Raw genomic sequence first — 20,148 nt, forward strand, 5'->3', positions numbered from 1 at the left:
TCTGTATAAAACTATATGCTTTGATCAACTCATCAAAGCGTATATTTCAACTCCGAGATGCTTGCACCAGTCCATAGATGGATCATTGGAGCTTGCACACTTTGTTAGCACCTTTAGGATCGACAAAACCTTCTGGTTGCATCATATACAACTCTTCTTTAATAAATCCATTAAGAATTGTTGTTTTGACATCCATTTGCCAGATTTCATCAAGTGCAGCGTCCGTCTTCCTCTTGAAGATCCATTTATTCTCTATGGCTCGCCGATCATCGGGCAAGTCCACCAAAGTCCACACTTTGTTCTTATACATGGATCCCATCTCAGATTTCATGGCCTCAAGCCATTTCACGGAATCTGGGCTCATCATCACTTCCTCATAGTTCGTAGGTTCGTCATGGTCTAGTAACATGACTTCCAGAACAAGATTACCGTACCACTCTGGTTGACCTACGAGGTTCGATAGTAACTTTATCTGAAGTTTCATGATCATCATCATTAACTTCCTCACTAATTGGTGTAGGCATCACTGGAACTGATTTCTATGATGAACCATTTTCCAATTCGAGAGAAGGTACAACTACCTCATCAAGTTCTACTTTCCTCCCGCTCACTTCTTTGAGAGAAACTCCTTCTCTAGAAAGGATTCATTCTTAGCAACGAATACCTTGCCTTCAGATGTGTGATTGAAGGTGTACCCAATAGTTTCTTTTGGGTATCCTTGGATTTCTCTTTGTGAGATGCATTACTAGACTCATCATCTAGGATTGCATAGTGCTCATCACCAAGATCTTCAATAATTTGTTTAGTAGTTAGCACAGCACAACATTCAATAATATGTTTTTGTATCATTGGACTGCCTAGTCAAGATGCAGTTTCCAGGAGCATTGTGCAAAACAATCTTATCAATTTCTTCATCATTTTATGAAAGCCATTTTAGAAGTTCAAGAAAGCTCCCCCTATTGCTAGATTCTTCACTCTCATCATGTCCACTAAATGCCAATCCTTGGTTCAAAAGAAATCTGAAGCATCTTAGTGAATAACTTAGCCTAGCCTTTTAAAGACGTAGATCCTCTTTAGAAACCCTCACAATGATATTAACAATTGACGTTTCAGGTGTCACAAATAAATTTTACTTCTCTTGAGCTTGGTTGTGAATGCTACCAATACCACCCATATGTTTGTCCAGTGCATCCGGTTTGTCCCAATTTCTCCAACCAGTTTTAACAAAGGCATCACCCGTAGCCCCCCCCCATTAGTTTTCCGTTTGAACAAATACCACACAAAGCAATATGATGCTTCCTTTGAGACACTATATTCTAGCAAACTGTACTTCTCAAACCAAACAAAACTAAAGTCTCAATTTTTACCATAGATTTTCCTGACTTGAAAAGCATGTGCATATGGCCGGCATGTAGTTTTAGCAATATCTCTTCTTCGAACACTATCTTGATCATTAAAAGCATACTCTGAAATAGGAGTTTTTTCCCTATATCACCTAAAAAGACATGTTCACTTGGCTGTTGGGGTGATGGAAGACTTGGTGTTGCATCTTCAATTTCAACATCGATCTCAGTATCTATCCATGTTCGTATCGAAATGGATTAGAGGTGCGGAATTAGGACACTGCACATTTCTAATATCTTTGGTGTGATAAGCAATCTTCCTCGCTTTCTCTTCATGTTTTCGAAGAAGGTCCAGAATGGCACCATGAAGGAAATATGCCCTAGAGGCAATAATAAAGTTGTTATTTGTATTTCCTTATATCATGATAAATGTTTATTATTCATGCTAGAATTGTATTAACCGGAAACTTAGTACATGTGTGAATACATAGACAAACAGAGTGTCCCTAGTATGCCTCTACTTGACTAGCTCGTCAATCAAAGATGGTTCAGTTTCCTCACCATTGACATGTGTTGTCATTTGATGAATGGGATCACATCATTAGAGAAGGATGTGATGGAAAAGACCCATACGTTAGCTTAGCATTATGATCATTTAGTTTTATTACTATTGCTTTCTTCATGACTTATAAATATTCCTCTGACTATGAGATTATGCAACTCCCGAATACCGGAGGAACACTTTGTGTGCTATCAAACGTCACAACATAACTAGGTTATTATAAAGATGCTCTACAGGTGTCTCCGAAGGTGTTTGTTGAGTTGGCATAGATAAATATTAGGATTTGTCACTCCGTATATCGGAGAGGTATCTCTGGGCCTTCTCGGTACTGCACATCACTATAAGCCTTGCAAGCAATGTGACTAATGAGTTAGTTACGGGATGATGCACTACGGAACGAGTAAAGAGACTTTCCGGTAACGAGATTGAACTAGGTATGATGATACCGACGATCGAATCTCGGGCAAGTAACATACTGATGACAAAGGGAATAACGTATGTTGTTATGCGGTTTGACCGATAAAGATCTTCGTAGAATATGTAGGAACCAATATGAGCATCCAGGTTCCGCTATTGGTTATTGACCGGAGATGTGTCTCAGTCTTGTCTACATAGTTCTCGAACCCATAGGGTCCGCACGCTTAACGTTCGATGATGATTTGTATTATGAGTTACGTGTTTTGGTGACCGAAGTATGTTCGGAGTCCCGGATGAGATCACAGACATGGCGAGGAGTCTCAAAATGGTCAAGAGGTAAAGATTCATATATTGGTAGGTTATATTCGGACATCGGAATGGTTCCAAGTGATTCGGATATTTTACCGGAGTACCGAGGGGTTACCGGAACCCCCCGGGGGAATAATGGGCCTTAGTGGGCCTTAGTGGAGAGAGAGGAGAGCCGCATGGGAGGTGGCGTGCGCCCCCTTGCCCAATCCGAATTGGACAAGGGGAGGGGGCGCCCCCCTTCCCTTTCCCTCTTCCTCTCCTTCCTATTCCCTCCGGTGGAGAAAGGAAAAGAGGGGGGTTGAATCCTACTTCGACTAGGAGTCCAAGTAGGACTCCCCCCTTGGCATGCCCCTCCTAGGCTGCCGGCTTCCTCCCTCCTCCTTTATATACATGGCCAGGGGGCACCCCAAAGACACAACAGTTGTTTCTTAGTCGTGTGCGGAGCCCCCCTCCACAGTTTACTCCTTTGGTCATATCGTCGTAGTGCTTAGGCGAAGCCCTGCGCGGATCACATCACCATCACTGTCACCACGCCATCGTGCTGTCGAAACTCTCCCTCGACCCTCTACTAGATCAAGAGCTCAAGGGACATCATCGAGCTGAATGTGTGCTGAACACAGAGGTGCCGTACGTTCGGTACTTGGATCGGTTGGATCGTGAAGACGTTCGACTACATCAACTGCGTTAACATAACGCTTCCGCTTTCTGTCTACGAGGGTACGTGGACACACTCTCCCCATCTCGTTGCTATGCATCTCCTAGATAGATCTTGCATGATCATACGATTTTTTTTGAAATTGCATGCTACGTTCCCCAACACACCATTCATATCTTCATTTTCTGCTCTGCAATTATATCTAAAATAAAAAAATCATTGGCAGCAGCATACCGAATCAGTTCTACACAAATAGTTCTCTCTAGTCCTATCTACAATTACAATAAAAACAAGGACAACTAATATAAGCATCAACTGTTAAGCATTGCCTATAAACCAGTAAAAATATACACTGGATTGGGCCACTGGAGCACTAGACATCAACTGCTAGCAATTCATATTTATTGGACTGGGCATCGATTTATTGGGAAGCAGGAAATCATCAATTTTGGGGCGGGAAGCTTGGAATCTCACCTTGCTGCTTTGTTCAACCGGAGGTTGGGGAAGGTGTCGCCTGCACTATGGTGAGGTCGATGCATTTGAGGTCGCCCGGTGATACGTCTCTAATGTATCTATAATTTTTGTTTGTTCCATTTGTTATATTATCATTCTTGGATGTTTTACAATCATTTTATATCTTTTTTGGTACTAACCTATTGACATAGTGCCTAGTGCCAATTGTTGTTTTCTGCATGTTTTTAACATCGCGGGAAATCAATACCAAACGGAGTCCAAACGCAGCTAAACTTTTTGTGGATTTTTTTGGACCAGAAGACATCCAGTGGACCAAAGAAGTACCGAAGAGGGAGCCCAAGGTGAGCACAAGACACCAGGGCGCGCTTGAAGGCCCAAGCATGCCCTGGTGGGTTGTGCCCACCTCGGCGGCCTTCCGCACTGCCTCTTTGCTCTATAAATACCCGAATATTCCAGAAACCCTAGGAGAGTAGACGAAAATCAATTCCAGCCGCCGCAAGTTCCAAAACCACCAGATCCAATCTAGACACCATCATGGAGGGGTTCATGTCCATTGGTGACTCTCCGATGATGCGTGAGTAGTTCATTGCAGACCTACGGGTCCGTAGTTAGTAGCTAGATGGCTCCCTCTCTCTCTCTTTTGATTCTCAATACAATGGTCTCTTGGAGATCCATATGATGTAACTCTTTTTGCAGTGTGTTTGTTGGGATCCGATGAACTTTGAGTTTATGACCAGATCTATATTTTTATCCATGAAAGTTGTTTGAGTCTTCTTTGATCTCTTATATGCATGATTGTTTATAGCCTTGTATTTCTTCTCCGATATTTGGGTTTTGTTTGGCTAGCTTGACCTATTTATCTTGCAATGGGAAGAGGTGCTTTATGATGGGTTCGATCTTACGGTGCTTGATCCCAGTGATAGAAGGGGAACCGACACGTATGTATCGTTGCTATTAAGGATAACAAGATGGTGTCTATTTCTACATAAATAGATCTTGTCTACATCATGTCATCATTCTTATTGCATTACTCTGTTTCTACATGAACTTAATACACTAGATGCATGCTGGATAGCGGTCAATGTGTGGAGTAATAGTAGTGGATGCAGGCAGGAGTCGATCTACTAATCTTGGACATGATGCCTATATAAAGATCATTGCCTGGATATCGTCATGATTATTTGAAGTTTTATCAATTCCCCAACAGTAATTCGTTTACCAACCGTTTGCTATTTTTCTCGAGAGAAGCCACTAGTGAAATCTACGGCCCCCGGGTCTCTTCTTTATTATATTTGCCTTTGCGATCTATTTTTATTTGCCTTTATTTTCATATCTATTAAACCAAAAATACAAAAATACATTGCTGCAATTTATTCTTATTTATTTTATCTCGCGTTCCTGCGAGATCTATTTGTCCAATCTATCATATTTTTATCCCGTCTACTTGCCAATTTCTAGCGTCGTTGCCTGAAATGGATCGACAACCCCTTTAATACGCCGGGTTGCGAGTATTTATTATTTGTGTGCAGGTACCATTCACGTAGTGTTGCGTGGTTCTCCTACTGGTTCGATAACCTTGGTCTCATCACTAAGGGAAACCTACCATTGTTGTGCTCCATCATCCCTTCCTCTTTGGGGAAATACTGACGTAGTTCAAGCAAACATCATCCGGCGGTGAGGGAGACGCAGTTGGAGAGGCGTCCAGCCAGCCATGAGCACGACAGGATCGATCCAGTCGCAGGGGAGATGGCCAGACGGCAATTGTCTCCTCTCTCCTGGCCTGACGACGACAACTATGGGCGGGGCAAGCTACGATGCGAGGGGAGAGGGGAGAGGAGGGTAGCAGCGAGGGAAGTGGAACCAGTGGTCGCAACCTGAAGAAGAGACGGCTGAGGCGGCATGGCCAGAGAGGAGGCGGAGCTGCCTCCTGATTCACGCGCGAGAAGAGACCTAGACGGCTAGGGGCTAGGCCTTGGCCAGTCCTTTGGGCTAAATTAGTACATACTAAAAAAATCTCCAAATTCTGGGTGGGCCACGGCCTACCATGCCTACACGCTGCCTCCGCTAGTGGTGGACATATATTTCTTTCAATGGGGCATGGTATATAAAGTGAAATCATGCAATATATGATCTCTAAAAATGTGCAAAATATAGAGAGTCGTCAACCTCCCCACGCTTAAACCTTGTCCCTCCTCGAGTAAGAAGGTTGACTACCAAAAGCTCATTGTTGCTAACTCTAAAGCTTACGCTAAAACCGAACCCCAAAAGTGAATCCATGTTCTTTGTGCGAGCATGCAAACATTAACTAGCAAGGGGGTGATACATGTTGTCCCCTTAGTTTCATTGCCATGGAGGTCGAGAAAGAGGAGATATTTTTATGGAGCCTAAGTTCCCATTGCCAAAGGTTTAGAGATAATGTCAAAATTATGTTAGAAACAAAGAAACAAAGAGTTGTCCATCATAGACAAAAGAGATGCATTAATTATTGATCACTTCAAAAACACCAATCTGAGGCATGCCAGGTACAATAGAAAGATCGTATGTCTGTGTTAGTCAACCGCTCAACTACCTATGAAGTACTGAGATAATAAAATTCTAAACACCTTTTGAATTTTTGAACATCTTTCTAAAAGAAGTAAACAATTTTGAAATTATGAACTATTTTTGAATCTATGAACTTTTTTGGGAATTTATGAATAAAATTTGAAAACATGAATATTTTTGAAATTTTGAGTTTTTTTGTAAAATGTGAACCTTTTTTATTACTTGTTTAAAAATAAAATTAAACCTGAAAAAGGAAAATAAGAAATGACAGAAAAGAAAAAAGAAAAAAATAAAAATTAAACAAAATAGAAAAAAGGAGAGAAATGAAAAAAAGAAATAGAAAAAAAAGAATAATTAAAAACAAAAAAGAAAGTAAAAATGGTTGGGAACCTCCTAGAATGTTCCTAGCGGGGATCGTTGAAACGCTTAACGGGTCAGCCCATCCCATACACTCTCTCAATCTACCAATGTGACTCAACGACAATTCAAAGCAGAGAGCATCGATACCTTCTATTCTGTGTGTTTAGCACCGTGAAAGGTAACTCGTGAATTGTTTAAGAAAAACTCTAGCTGCGCTATTTATTACATAGTAAAATTGCTTAGATCTTTGAAATATTTGAAAAGATTTTGGAAAACATGATTTTTATCCTAAAAATGTGAAAAAAAACTTGAAAAGTTTACAGATTAAAAAAATCACGAATATGCAAAAAAGTTTCCTACACAATTTTTTAATGAATTGAATAAAGTTCATTTATTAATACAAGTTCACGAATTCAAAAAAGTTTACAAATTCGAAAATTCATGAAATATAAAAAAATTCAGTCAGTTGTTAAAAAATTGTGTGTTCCAAAAAAGGTCACGGTTTTGAAAAAAATCATGAATTGAAAATGTTTACTTATTTGAGAAATGTTCTCGAATTTGAAAAATCTTCGTGAGAATGGGAAATTGTGAATTCAAAAAAGGTCATGAATTGGAATGAAAATCGCGAAATTTGAAAAAAAAGTCACAAGTTTGAACAAAGTTCTCAAATTTGAGAAAAGTTACACAAACTTTCAAAAAAACTAAATAAATTGGGAAAAGTTCACATAATTTAAAATAAAACTCATGAATTTGAAAAGTTCACTAATTAAAAAAATACATTTTTTCAAAAAAGATCATGAATTTGAAAAAAAAAATGAGTTTTTTTCAAAAAAATTCCCAGTTTGAAGGAAGTTTGTGAATGAGGAATAAGGAAAAAAAGCAAAAGAAAAAACAGAATCAATGAAAAAAGGCCCAAAAACCATATTGGGATCACGATATTTTTTTAACGTTATATTTGCCACAAGAAGAAAAAACGAAGTAAGTGGGCACAATATAGTATGTTGTCTCAGAGGTTGTTGACGTGAGGACTGAAGGTGGAGGCCTGGAGTTTGAATCTCCCACAACGTGTCTCTACTTCTAATGAAGCAGTTGGTAGTTTCGCTTCCAGGTTTTTTTGTCCCACCTCTTCCGGTTTATTTTCGTCCTAAAAAACCTACAAAAAAACCTACCAGAGAAATTCCCCGACTCGCACGCACCAGCTAGAGTGCCCTCGAGCCTCGAGATCCCTTCGCCGCCAGCCCCCCACACCCACCCACCGAACCCCACCCAACGCACGTCTCTCGATCCCCTCTCCAGATCGTTGCCGTCTCTCCGGATCGCGCCGCCGCCTCCACCCAAACGCACGCCTCTCGATCCCCTCTCCAGATCACCGCCCGCTGCTGTCTCTCCTGATCGCCACCGCCGCCGTCTCTCCGGATCGCCAACATGGCCTCAGAGGAGGGGATCAAGCGAATTTCTTGTAGGTGCTGGTTGCCTGCGTGCACGGCCTGTGTGCACGGCGCCGCCGCGGTCTCCTGTTACGAGTCTCTCTCGTTGGGAGCTGCAGAGTCCGTTCCCATCTCCCCTGTGACAAGGTACAATTTTATGCTATGTTCTTAAACCATTCTTCTTTTCATGTACTAATGTATGTCCTGCTAGGAGTAGTAGTACCAACCGTAGTCTTCTTTGTCTGTACTCCAAAATCTGAAATAGGATGGAGAGCAACGAGGATACAGACGAGAGAGACTTGCTCGCGGTATGTGGACGAATGGGACAGCAACGCGTCGCAACATGTATTAAATGTACAGATGGTCTGACAGTATTATACCTTGACGGCGTAGTGCAATATGACGACGCGGTCATGGCTACTGACGGTGCGGTCGGCCACGTGAACGGCGTGTGCGGTCAGATGCATGATACACTTCTTATTGATACACTAGGGGCCTCGGGATGAGGTAGCCGACAAGCCTTTGTGCGGTTCGGGGGAAGCATGATCTTAGCATTCACGCTTGGCTGCGGGCAATGGTGGATTCAGCGACAGGAGTGCCGCGACCTCGTTGGATCTGGCCTCTAGCGCTTGGATCTGCACTCGTGGCGGTGGCGCTGCGCTGTGGCGGCCCGGATAGCTTTCCGGTGGCTGAGGCTGGTGGTTGGCCTGTGCGGTGGCGCACATCGGAGTTGGTGCTGGGCGTGCACGTGATGAGAGGATTTACTAGAGTTAGATTCAGCATACCGTCCTACTAGATTTAGCTGAATCATTCTATCAACATGTACACTAATAAGGTATGTGCTACGGGTTGTACTCTCGTTACATTGTTTTATCTTACTTTAATTGTTGACTTCATCTCATGTTTGCCCGTTCCATAGGATTGTCATGAATCTGTTTTCCTTCAGTTTACAGGAGGGTGATGTTAACGATTTCAAGAACTTGATAGCAGGGTAAGGGTATAGCTATTGGCAATGCAGTAGCGCGAGGCTTGACAAACATACTTGTTCTCTTGATTGAACATGACCAGGACCTAAAATGATTTTGATTTGTGCTCTTGTAGGTTAAACCAATCTCTGTCAATACGAAATTGTCATAGCTGAACATGATCAGGACCTCAAGAGGACAGGGTTATTACTTTAGAGTTTCAGAACTCGTACTTGGTGAAAGGATCGATATGGTTGACTAGAGGGGGGGTGAATAGGCAACTAACAATTTTTAGCTTTTCTTTAACAATTTAAACTTTGCATCAAAGTAGGTTGTCTAGATATGCAACTAGGTGAGCAACCTATATGATGCAACGAGTATAGGAACACAAGCAAGCAAGTGATATGATACAAATAAGCTTGCACAAGTAAAGGCATGACATAACCAAGAGTGGAGACGGTGGAGACGAGGATGTGTTGCCGAAGTTCCTTCCCTTTGAAAGGAAGTACGTCTTCGTTGGAGCGGTGTGGAGGCACAATGCTCCCCAAGAAGCCACTAGGGCCACCGTATTCTCCTCACACCCTCACACAATGCGAGATGCCGTGATTCCACTATTGGTGCCCTTGGAGGCGGCGACCGAACCTTTACAAACAAGGTTGGGGCAATCTCCACAACTCAATTGGAGGCTCCCAACGACACCACGAAACTTCACCACAATGGACTATGGCTCCGCGGTGACCTCAATCGTCTAGGATGCTCAAACACCCAAGAGTAACAAGATCCGCAAGGGATTAGTGGGGGGAATCAAATTTCTCTTGGTGGAAGTGTGGATCGAGGCCTTCTCAACCACTCCCGAGCAAATCAACAAGTTTGATTGGCTAGGGAGTGAGATCGGGCGAAAATGGAGCTTAGAGCAACAATGGAGCTTAGGGTTGGAAGAGATGAGTCAACGAGGAAGAAGGGGACCCCTTATATAGTGAGGGACAAAGAGGCTAATTGGTTTGATGCCAACATTTGACATTGCCAATACTTGGCAAGCCAACAATTGGCAATTTCAAAAGTTGCCAAAAATTGGCAACTTTTTGGGAGGTTGGCAAGTTAATTTGGTAACCAACCAAGCACTACCCAATATTTGGCATTTGCCAAATGTTGGCATGCCAATTTTTGGCATCAAACCAATTATGCTTAAAGATCCAACCGTTATCCACCAACCAGCCCGTGGCCAGCGGTACTATCGCTCCAGGCCAGCGGTACTACCGCAGGGCCGCGCGGTACTACCGCTTGCTGCCAAGCGGTACTACCGCACGGTCATGCGTACTACCGTACAGGCCCGCGGTACTGCCGCAACCCCAGCAACAACAAGGTCAGATCTGAAACACAGGAGCTGAGGGCGGTACTTCCGCGAGCGCGGTACTATCGTCCCCTATGCGGTACTACCGCAAGGCAGGACTCCCCTAGCCGGGGGGAAGGAAACATCCGTGCCTACTTCCGCAAAGAAACGGAAGAAGCAAAAACCCAACACAGTAGTATTGCAGAGGGGCGGTACTACTGCCTGACAACATAGCACGGTACTACCGCGGAGCGAAAGCGGTACTACCGTGGTAGGCGCGGATGTAAAAAATTACATCCGCCCCTACTACCGCGAGGGAGCGGTACTAGCCTGGTGGGAAACGGTAGTGCAGCTCCAGGGGAGCGGTACTACCGTGGGCACCTGCGGTACTACCGCGCCGCAGCACGGTACTACCGCTGGTGCCTACGGTACTACCGCTCACTTGGGAGCAGTACTACCGCGAGCCAACGCAGCAGCCAGAAACAAGGCGGCGAGAAAGCGGAGGATGCTCCAAGGGAAAGGAGGGGACAAGAAGGAGACGTGTACGTGGTGATTCCACCCAAACCTTTCCGACACGGACCCCCTCTTAATAGTACGGCTTTCCTACGACTCAAATCCACCAAAAAAAACGTAGAAACGACGCCGTCTTCAACAGTCTTCGAGGGGCACCCAACCGTCTTGTGCTTGGCGATGAAATGTTTGGGATACTCAAGGCACACGATTAGTCCGCAAACGCATTGTCATCAATCACCAAAACACCTTAGGGATAAATATGCCCTTACAATCTCCCCCTTTTTGGTGGATTGATGATAATACGGGATTTGCACAAGGGAAATAATATTAAGCAACCGCAAACCCCTCCTCTCTAGAATATAGACGGGCTCCCCCTAGATGTGTGCCAACTAGATGGATGCTTTGGACTGCACGGCACACATACTAGGATCAAAACTCCCCCTATATTATAGAGACAAGGCATATCTAGTAATAGGAAGGCTAACACTAGACAGGATAGCAAACATAAGTTAACTAAGGTAGATAGAGTGCATATGTCTTACACCATATGTAGGATAGGTCTCGAAGGCACAAACCAAACAAAAGCAAATGAGGTTCAAACGACAAAGACAAAGCAAACACACCAAGCACGACACAATGCAAATCCCTACACTCTCTCCCCCTTTGGCATCGAGACGCCAAAAAGGCAGAGAGGACACCTACACACACGGGGTGGCTCAGGCAGAGAAGTCGTCCCACTGCTCCTCGTGCTCCTTGTCAGACTCAGCGGCGGGGACGGGCTCCTCGATGTCTTCCTCTGAACTGGTCCACCTGTACCCCTGCTTCGTCATCCAGGCAGCCTCTGGCGTGATAACATCCTCAGAACCGCCAGACACATCCTCTCCAAAGAGCCTCATGACCTTCTTGTCACGGCGACGACTCTCCTTGTCTGCCACGTGAGTCCTGTATTGTCCCTTTGCCTGCATGCAGAAGAAAGTCTTCATATTGTCCTTTAACTTCTTGGCCCACGATGGCTCAGAGGAAGGAGTGGTAGACCTAGCAGCACGATCCTCAGCAACATGCTCTGCACCAGCCTCCTCCTCACCAACAGCCCTCCTAGCAGAAGAAGCCTCAGCACGGTGGTAGTGTTGGCCCAGTTGGGCTTGACGCAGAGGCTGATGGACTCATGCCGAACCCAGTCTGGAGCAAGGAACTCATCACCAGGGTACATCTTCTCCCAAGTTGTGGAGAGCAACAGAAACAGGTACGGTCCATAGATAGGTACCTTGCGAGTGAACACCGCAAACCGAAGCTCACACCACATGATGTGTGAGACATCAAGTGGCTGAGTCTGAGATGAACGTGCCTCTGCACACAGGAGCAACATGTCCACTAGATAAGCATGAACCTTGTCCTTGTCGCCAATGCGTGGGAACAGAGTGTTGCGGAAGATGCGATGCATGATATCCAGAAAGGAATTCAGCACCCAAGTCAACTTGCCATTGGGGAGCACCTTCTCAACAAGGAATGGCTGAAGCAGGTTCTTGTTGGCAGACTCAGAGTTGGCGTGGGGGCGAACACCAACGGGGGTGTGAAGCCCGTCATCAGGAATGTGAAGCAGATCCATGAACTCCTTCCATGTAGCAGACAGCTGACGGCCGTTGGTCATCCAGGTCATCCTCCGCTCATCTCCGGGATGAAAGTAAACGGAGGCAAAGAACTGACAGATAAGCTCAGGGTCATAGTCAAGGTGAAAGGAGATCACCGGCTCAATAGCAAACTGCTCCACCAAGTCTAGAGCCTCTCCAAAATAGTCACGAAACTTGTCCTTCCGCATATGATTCTTGTCTATCCACTTGACATCCATGAAGGTATTCTGCTTGTTCTTGATCACATCCAGATAGATGAGAGCCTGTTGCTTGCTCCAGAACAACTCGATGCCTATGAGGACAGCCCGAGGATTCACATAGGGATTGATCTTCCGCCGTTCGACATACTCAGTGACTGAAATCTCGTCCATGCCCTTAGCAGGTTCCTTTTGCTTGCTGGCAGTGGTCTTGACATTGCGCTTGGGGGCATTGGAGCCCTCTGGTGTTTCATCTTGGGGGTTGCGCAGACGCTTGGAGCCAGTGTCATGACTGGGATTGGAACGGCGAGAGCCACCACCTGAGACACAAAGCGCAAAACACACACGACAAGCAAGAAGGATCAATGCAAAGACTAGAACAAAGCAAAAGAAACATGCAGAGAGCACACGAGATAATTGCCATGAGAGATATTTGACGCCTGCGGTAGTACTGCCAAGTGCTGCGGTACTAAGATTGTAGTACCGCTCTTAGTCGCGGTAGTACCGTGTAAGATCACGGTAGTACCGGGTCTAGGAGCGGTAGTAGGAGCATAGTGCCTCAGCTAGCGCGGTAGTACCGCGTCTGATGGGCGATAGTACCGCACGAGCTAGCGCGGTAGTACCGCACCGGATGGGCGGTAGTACCGCACGAGCGGTAGTACCGCTCATGAGACACGGTAGTACCGCACCGAGTCAGATTCGTCAGATCTGAACAAGTTCAAATCTGAGAAAAGCCCGCGAAACCACGGCGGTACTACGGTTGGACAAATCTACCACAAGACAACATATCAAGTATGATTCCTACGTAACACGACTCTCCTACATCCTACTCTTGCATAGATTTGGCCTAAAATCTCAAGAACAACAAGCATCTCCCCAAAAACCTAGAAGCGAGAGAACAACTAAGAAAAAGAGGGATTTGAGGAAAAACCTTGGTCCATGGCAAGAGGAAGTGGTGGGGAACGATCCCACCGGTCGGAATCCGAGGAGAGTGGCCGGAGACGGAGATCCGGCGAGGACCTCCAGCGCCGTTCTTGAGCGAGAGAGAGAGAGAGAGACGTGGGGAGAGAGACGAGTGAATGGGTATGGGGAGTTGGAACTCCCCTTCCCGAGTCATAACCCCCACGCTCACTCGATGGCGCGGTAGTACCGTGCCTTATCGCGGTAGTACCGCTTGGCGGAAGTACCGCACCTGAGCGGTAGTACCGTGCCCTAGCGTGGTAGTACCGTGCCTCTCAAAGCGGTAGTACCGCAGCAAGCCGCGGTAGTACCGTGGGCTCAAGAAGATGCACGTTTCAAGCACATGAAAAAGAGGTCTTTGCACGAACACTCCGAGGCAACACGACACCACAAGACCATGCTACACCCAAAGGCAGAAAGGCAAACGACAAAACGAAACAACCACGAGACACCACCTCTCCAGAGAGAGGGCGGTGGTCGTAGCCACCTATGTTTGAGTCAATTGATATGGCGCCGTGAAGAATTATCCTTGGGCCCATGACCAAAACTCGTCTTTGAAGCACAAGTACCATCAAACATGGCTAATGTGAAAGACTTGATCAATTTATGCATAATGGGGGGAGGGAGAGTTCATTGAGAGAACAACACTCCCCCAATGTCCATGCCTACATCTAAACAAGACAACACATTGAGTATGGTGGGGTGTGCAAGGGTTCAAGCAACATTGCTCGAATCAATGATATTTAGCTCATGCCTTAACTCGCGAAATCTTGCTTCATCCAAGGGATTCGTGAAAATATCTGCAAGGTTATCATGAGTGTTGACATAGTTGAGCTCGATCTCTCCTCGCCTAATATGATCCCGGATGAAGTGATACCGGATCTCAATATGCTTCGTCTTGAAGTGTTGCACCGGGTTGAGAGAGATCTTGATGGCACTTTCATTGTCACACCAAAGAGGCACTTTGTCACAAATGACACCGTAATCCTTTAAAGTTTGCCTCATCCATAAGAGTTGTGCACAACAACTACCGGCCGCCACATACTCCGCTTCGGTGGACGAGAGAGACACACAACTTTGCTTTTTGGAAGACCAACTTACCAAAGAGCAACCAAGAAATTGGCACCCTCTGGAAGTGGACTTCCTATCTACTTTGTCTCCCGCCCAATCGGAATCCGAATATACCCTACAAGCTTGAAGTTGGCTCCTCTTGGGTACCATAAGCCAAAGTTTGGGGTATGAGCCAAATATCGAAAGATTCGTTTGACCGCCACATAGTGACTTTCTTTAGGTGCGGCTTGAACCCGTGCACAAATTCCCACACTCAACATGATATCCGGTCTAGATGCACAAAGGTAGAGCAAGGAGCCTATCATGGAGCGATATACCTTTTGATCCACCGCTTTACCATTGGGATCTATGTCAAGTTGGCACTTGGTGGGCATTGGAGTGGAAGCCGGCTTGACATCACTTAGCTTGAATCTCTTGAGCATGTCTTGAGTATATTTGGCTTGGTTGATGAAGGTTCATTCTCTTCTTTGCTTCACTTCGAACCCTAGAACGAACTTCAACTCTCCCATGGAAGACATCTCGAACTTTGAGGTCATGAGAGCGGCAAATTCCTTATTGAAAGCTTTGTTAGGGGAACCAAAGATAATATCATCAACATATAATTGGCACACAAACAACTCCCCTTTGACCTTCTTAGTAAAAAAGAGTGGGGTCGATTAGCCCAACTTCAAAACCACAGTCTTGTAACAACTCGGTAAGGTGGTCATACCACGCACATGGGGCTTGTTTAAGGCCATAGAGTGCCTTATCGAGTTGATACACATGTTCGGAAAGTAGGGATCCTCGAACCCGGGGGGTTGCTTGACATAGACCAATTCATTAATGGGACTATTAAGAAAAGCACTCTTCACATCCATTTGTTGTAACCTAAAGTTATGATGAGAAGCATATGCAATCAACATGCGAATGGATTCAAGACGATCAATGGGAGCAAAGGTTTCACCGTAGTCGATACCCTCGACTTGGGAGTAGCCTTGTGCTACCAAACGAGCCTTGTTACGAATGATAATCCCATGGGCATATTGCTTGTTCTTAAATATCCACTTGGTTCCAATGACATTGTGGTTCCCCGTCGGTCTTGGCACCAATCTCCACACTTTGTTGCGCTCGAAGTTGTTGAGTTCTTCATGCATGGCATTGAGCCAATCCGGATCTTCGGGTGCCTCATAGACCTTGTGGGGTTCGACACAAGAGACAAACGCGTGATGCTCACAATAGTTTGCTAATTGTCTATGAGTGCTTACCCCCTTTCTTAAGCTTCCAAGCACATTCGTCATGAGATGATCCTTGGTGGAGAGTTTGGAAGCAACCTTGGCGGCACGACGCTCCAATTCCTCCTCGGGGGTGAGACGAGGAGTGGTCACTTGATCATCTTGAGCGTCGTCTTGAACTTGTTCTTGTTCTTGAACTTGCTCGAAGGAGAGAACTTGACCTTGGGCATCACTTGATGTGTCAACACCGTCTTGAGCATGATCTTTCCCTTGGTCATGTTCTTGAGGATGAGGGCCTTCATGTTGTTCTTCCGAAGCGTGTGGAAGTTGGGTTGGTGATGGCTCCACTTGAGTGGAGCATTGTCCTTCTTCTTCGGCCACAAGGGGTTCCTCAATGGGTAGGATACATCCAACACCCATTCTTCTTATGGCTTGAGGAGGAATTTCATCACCTACATCACAAGTGCCACTTTGCTCCACTTGGGAGCCGTTATTCTCATCAAACTCCACGTTACACGTCTCCTCAATAAGTCCTGTGGATTTATTGAGGACACGGTAAGCATGAGAGTTTGTAGCATAACCAACAAATATTCCCTCATAAGCTCTAGCCTCAAATTTAGACAACCGAACACCTTTCTTGAGAATGAAACACTTACACCCGAATACCCGAAAGTACTTGAGGTTGGGCTTGTTAACGGTGAGTATCTCATATGGAGTCTTGTTCAAGCCCTTGCGGAGGTAGAGCCGATTGGATGCAGGACACGCGGTGTTGATGGCTTCGGCCCAAAAGTTGTACGGAGACTTGAAATCCACCATCATGGTCCTTGTCGCATCCATCAACGTCCGGTTCTTCCTCTCCGCAACACCGTTTTGTTGAGGGGTGTAAGGTGCGGAATATTAATGCCTGATCCCCTCATCACTAAGAAACTCATCCAAGGTGTAGTTCTTGAACTCGGTGCCGTTGTCACTTCTTATTGTCAAGATCTTTGCATTGTGTTGACGTTGTGCTTCATTTGCAAAGTCAATGATGGTTTGTTGGGTCTCGCTCTTCCTCTTGAAGAAATACACCCAAGTGTATCTTGAGTAGTCATCCACAATCACCAAGCAATACTTCCTACCCCCAAGACTATCGAAGGATGGAGGCCCAAAGAGATCCAAGTGAAGGAGCTCCAAAGGCCTCTTTGAGTAAATTATAGTCGTGGGAGGGTGAGCCTTCTCATGTAGCTTTCCTTCGATACAAGCACTGCAAGCACGATCTTTAGCAAAACTAACATTCGTTAGTCCACGGACATGGTCCCCCTTGAGAAGACTTTGCAAAGATCTCATATTGACATGGGCTAGACGGCGATGCCAAAACCATCCCACATCAACTTTAGCCATTAGGCATGTCGCGGTCTTAGTGGGTCACTCCGAAAAGTTAATCACATATAGACCGTTCTCGACATGCCCAACGAAGGCTACTTTAAGAGTCTTGCTCCACAAGAGGGCCACGGTATCGATATCAAAGAAAGTGGTAAAGCCCATGATTGCAAGTTGACGAACGGAAACTAAATTGTATGCAAGGGACTCAACAAGCATGACCTTCTCGATCGTGAGATCATGAGAGATGACCACCTTGCCAAGTCCCAATACCTTAGAAGATGAGGCGTCACCCCACTCGACATTGGTGGGCATAGATGGAATCTTGTGCACATCCACCACCAAGTCCTTGCTTCCGGTCATATGATTTGTAGCTCCGCTATCGAGCAACCATGATCCCCCACCGGAAGCAAACACCTACAAGAGATCAATGCTTGGTTTTAGGTACCCATTTTGTAATGGGTCCTTTGATGTTAGTAACAAGGGTCTTTGGAACACAAATAGACCATTCAATGTATTCATGAGGAGAACCAACGAATTTGGCAAAGACATGCCCATCACTAGCACGACATAACATATAAGAAGGATTAAAGTCACCAGCTTTGATGAGAGGAGTGGCATTGCCCTTTTTGACAGCGCCACCCTTCGCATTGTTCTTCTTCTCCTTGGAAGCACTCTCTCCCTCCTTCACAAAGGTTTGCATGAGAGGAGGAGGTCGTTTGGTCTTGTCGTACTTCTTCTTGTTCTTGGACTCGGGCACGTACCCAACCCCTTCCTTGGCCACAACTCCCTTTTGGTTGATCAAGATGTCGTTGAGGTTCTTCTTGCCTTGTATGCAAGTCGCAAGACCTCTCTCAAGTTGCCCCTTTAGCTTAGCGTTCTCCTCAACAAGATGCACATGCTCACAACACAGGTTAGTAGCATTTGCATTATCGATTAACATCATACGAGGAAAAGTGGCTTTTTCCTTGGTTAGCTTTACTTGAAGTTGATCATGAGACTCTTTGAGGCTAGCATGAGCACCCTTTAAGGCCTTGTCAGCCTTGTCGAGTAGATCAAACTCCTCTTTGAGTCTAGCAAGATCAACCTCAGGTTCGGCTTTCTCGGAGTTTAGCACATGAGAAACAATGAGAACATGATCATAGTCTTTCTTTAACTTAGCATGATCAACGTTGTGTGACTCCTCAAGAGCCAAACGAAGACCACGCTCTTCCTCAAGAGCATTGGAAAGATCCGAAATCTCATCGGCATAGTCACGACTATGCCCTTCCATCTTAGTGATGGTGTCTTCGTGAGCCTCGATCATGTCATTGGCTTCACCAAGTTGTTCCAAGAGAGCAACAAAGTGCTTCTTGGATTTACCCTTAAGTTTGCCCATAAAGGCCTCAAACTCATTCACCTCCACATTAGTTCCCTCATGTTCATCAATGCTATCCTTCGAAGAAGGATGATTAATGATGGTAGTTTTGATGTTGGGGGTTACCTTGTTGGTGGCTTTAGCCATGAGGCACTTGGTGGTGATGCTCTCATTGGGTGAGTCGAAGAGAGACACCCGTGGAGTCATCGCAATGGCAACTGAGGCCATGGCAGCCAACTCACCATCTTCATCATCGTCATCATCCTTATTGTACTCTTCTTGTACCACCAATGCCTTGGGAGGAGTCTTCTTGGTGAAGTTGCTCTTGTTGGGGAACGACTTGGCCTTGTCCTTTCGGATGAGCTTGCCACCATTGTCTTCCCTCTTCTCATACGGGCACTCCGCAACAAAATGACTCACATTGCCACAATTGTAGCAAGTCCTTACACGTTGCTTGCTCTTCGTGCCACTTGAGTTGTTTTTGTTAAAGTTTGGCCTCGAGTTTTTCTTGCTCCAAAATTGCCTTGAAGCGAGTGCCATGTGTTCATCATATGCATACTTTGTATCTCCGAGTTGCTCTCCTCTTCTTCCTCTTCTTCTTCTTCAACGGTGAGCTTGGCCTTCAATGCAAGGTTGGGCTTCTTTGCCCTTTGAGAACGAAGCACCGCATTGTCGACGGTCTTGTCCAAAATGTTCATGACCACAAACTCATCCAACACTTCGCTTGAGGTCAAAGTGTGGAAGTCCGGTCTGTGACGAATGACGGAGGACATGGCCTTGTGGTAGGGCATCATTGCCTTAAGGAATTTGCGCTTGATCCAATTGTCATCCGTGTCCTTGCTCCCGTGATCTCGTAGTGAGACCGCGAGTTTGGTTACTCTCCTATAAAGCCCACGAGGTTCTTCATCTTCTTTCATTGCAAACTCATCGGCCTCATCTTGCACCACTTCATAGTTGGAGCGTTGAATGCTTGCGCTTCCCAGGTAGAGAGAGACAACACAATGCCATGCGTCTTTGGCCAAGGAGAAGGGCCGAAGATGAGGTAGGTCTTCGGGTGGGATTGCATCTTGAATGATGAAGAGAGCATTCTCATTGAATTGATTATCCGCGGCTTCTCGGGGAGTGAAGTTGCTTGGATCATGCGGATAGAAACCTTCTTCAATGATTCTCCAAAGATTAGTGTTCACATGATTTAAATGACGTTTAAAGCGGTAAACCCAAGAATCAAAGTCCTCATTTTTCACAATCTTAGGGGGAGGACCGGCATGATTCAAATGAGTGGAAGGAACCGGTCCACCATAAACAAGTGGTGGTTCCACATGAGCAAAGATACCGGTGCCATTCTTACCACTAGAAGAAGGAGCCTTTTCACTACTAGCTTCCCCCTTATCGGAGGTAGCATCCGTCACCTTGTCGGTGGGATTACCCACTTTCAACGGTGCGGTGGATAGTTTAAACCCTTCAAG

Source organism: Triticum urartu, chromosome 2A (genome assembly GCF_056163025.1).
Source record: "Triticum urartu cultivar PI428250 chromosome 2A, HENAU_Tu73, whole genome shotgun sequence".
NCBI lineage: Eukaryota > Viridiplantae > Streptophyta > Magnoliopsida > Poales > Poaceae > Triticum > Triticum urartu.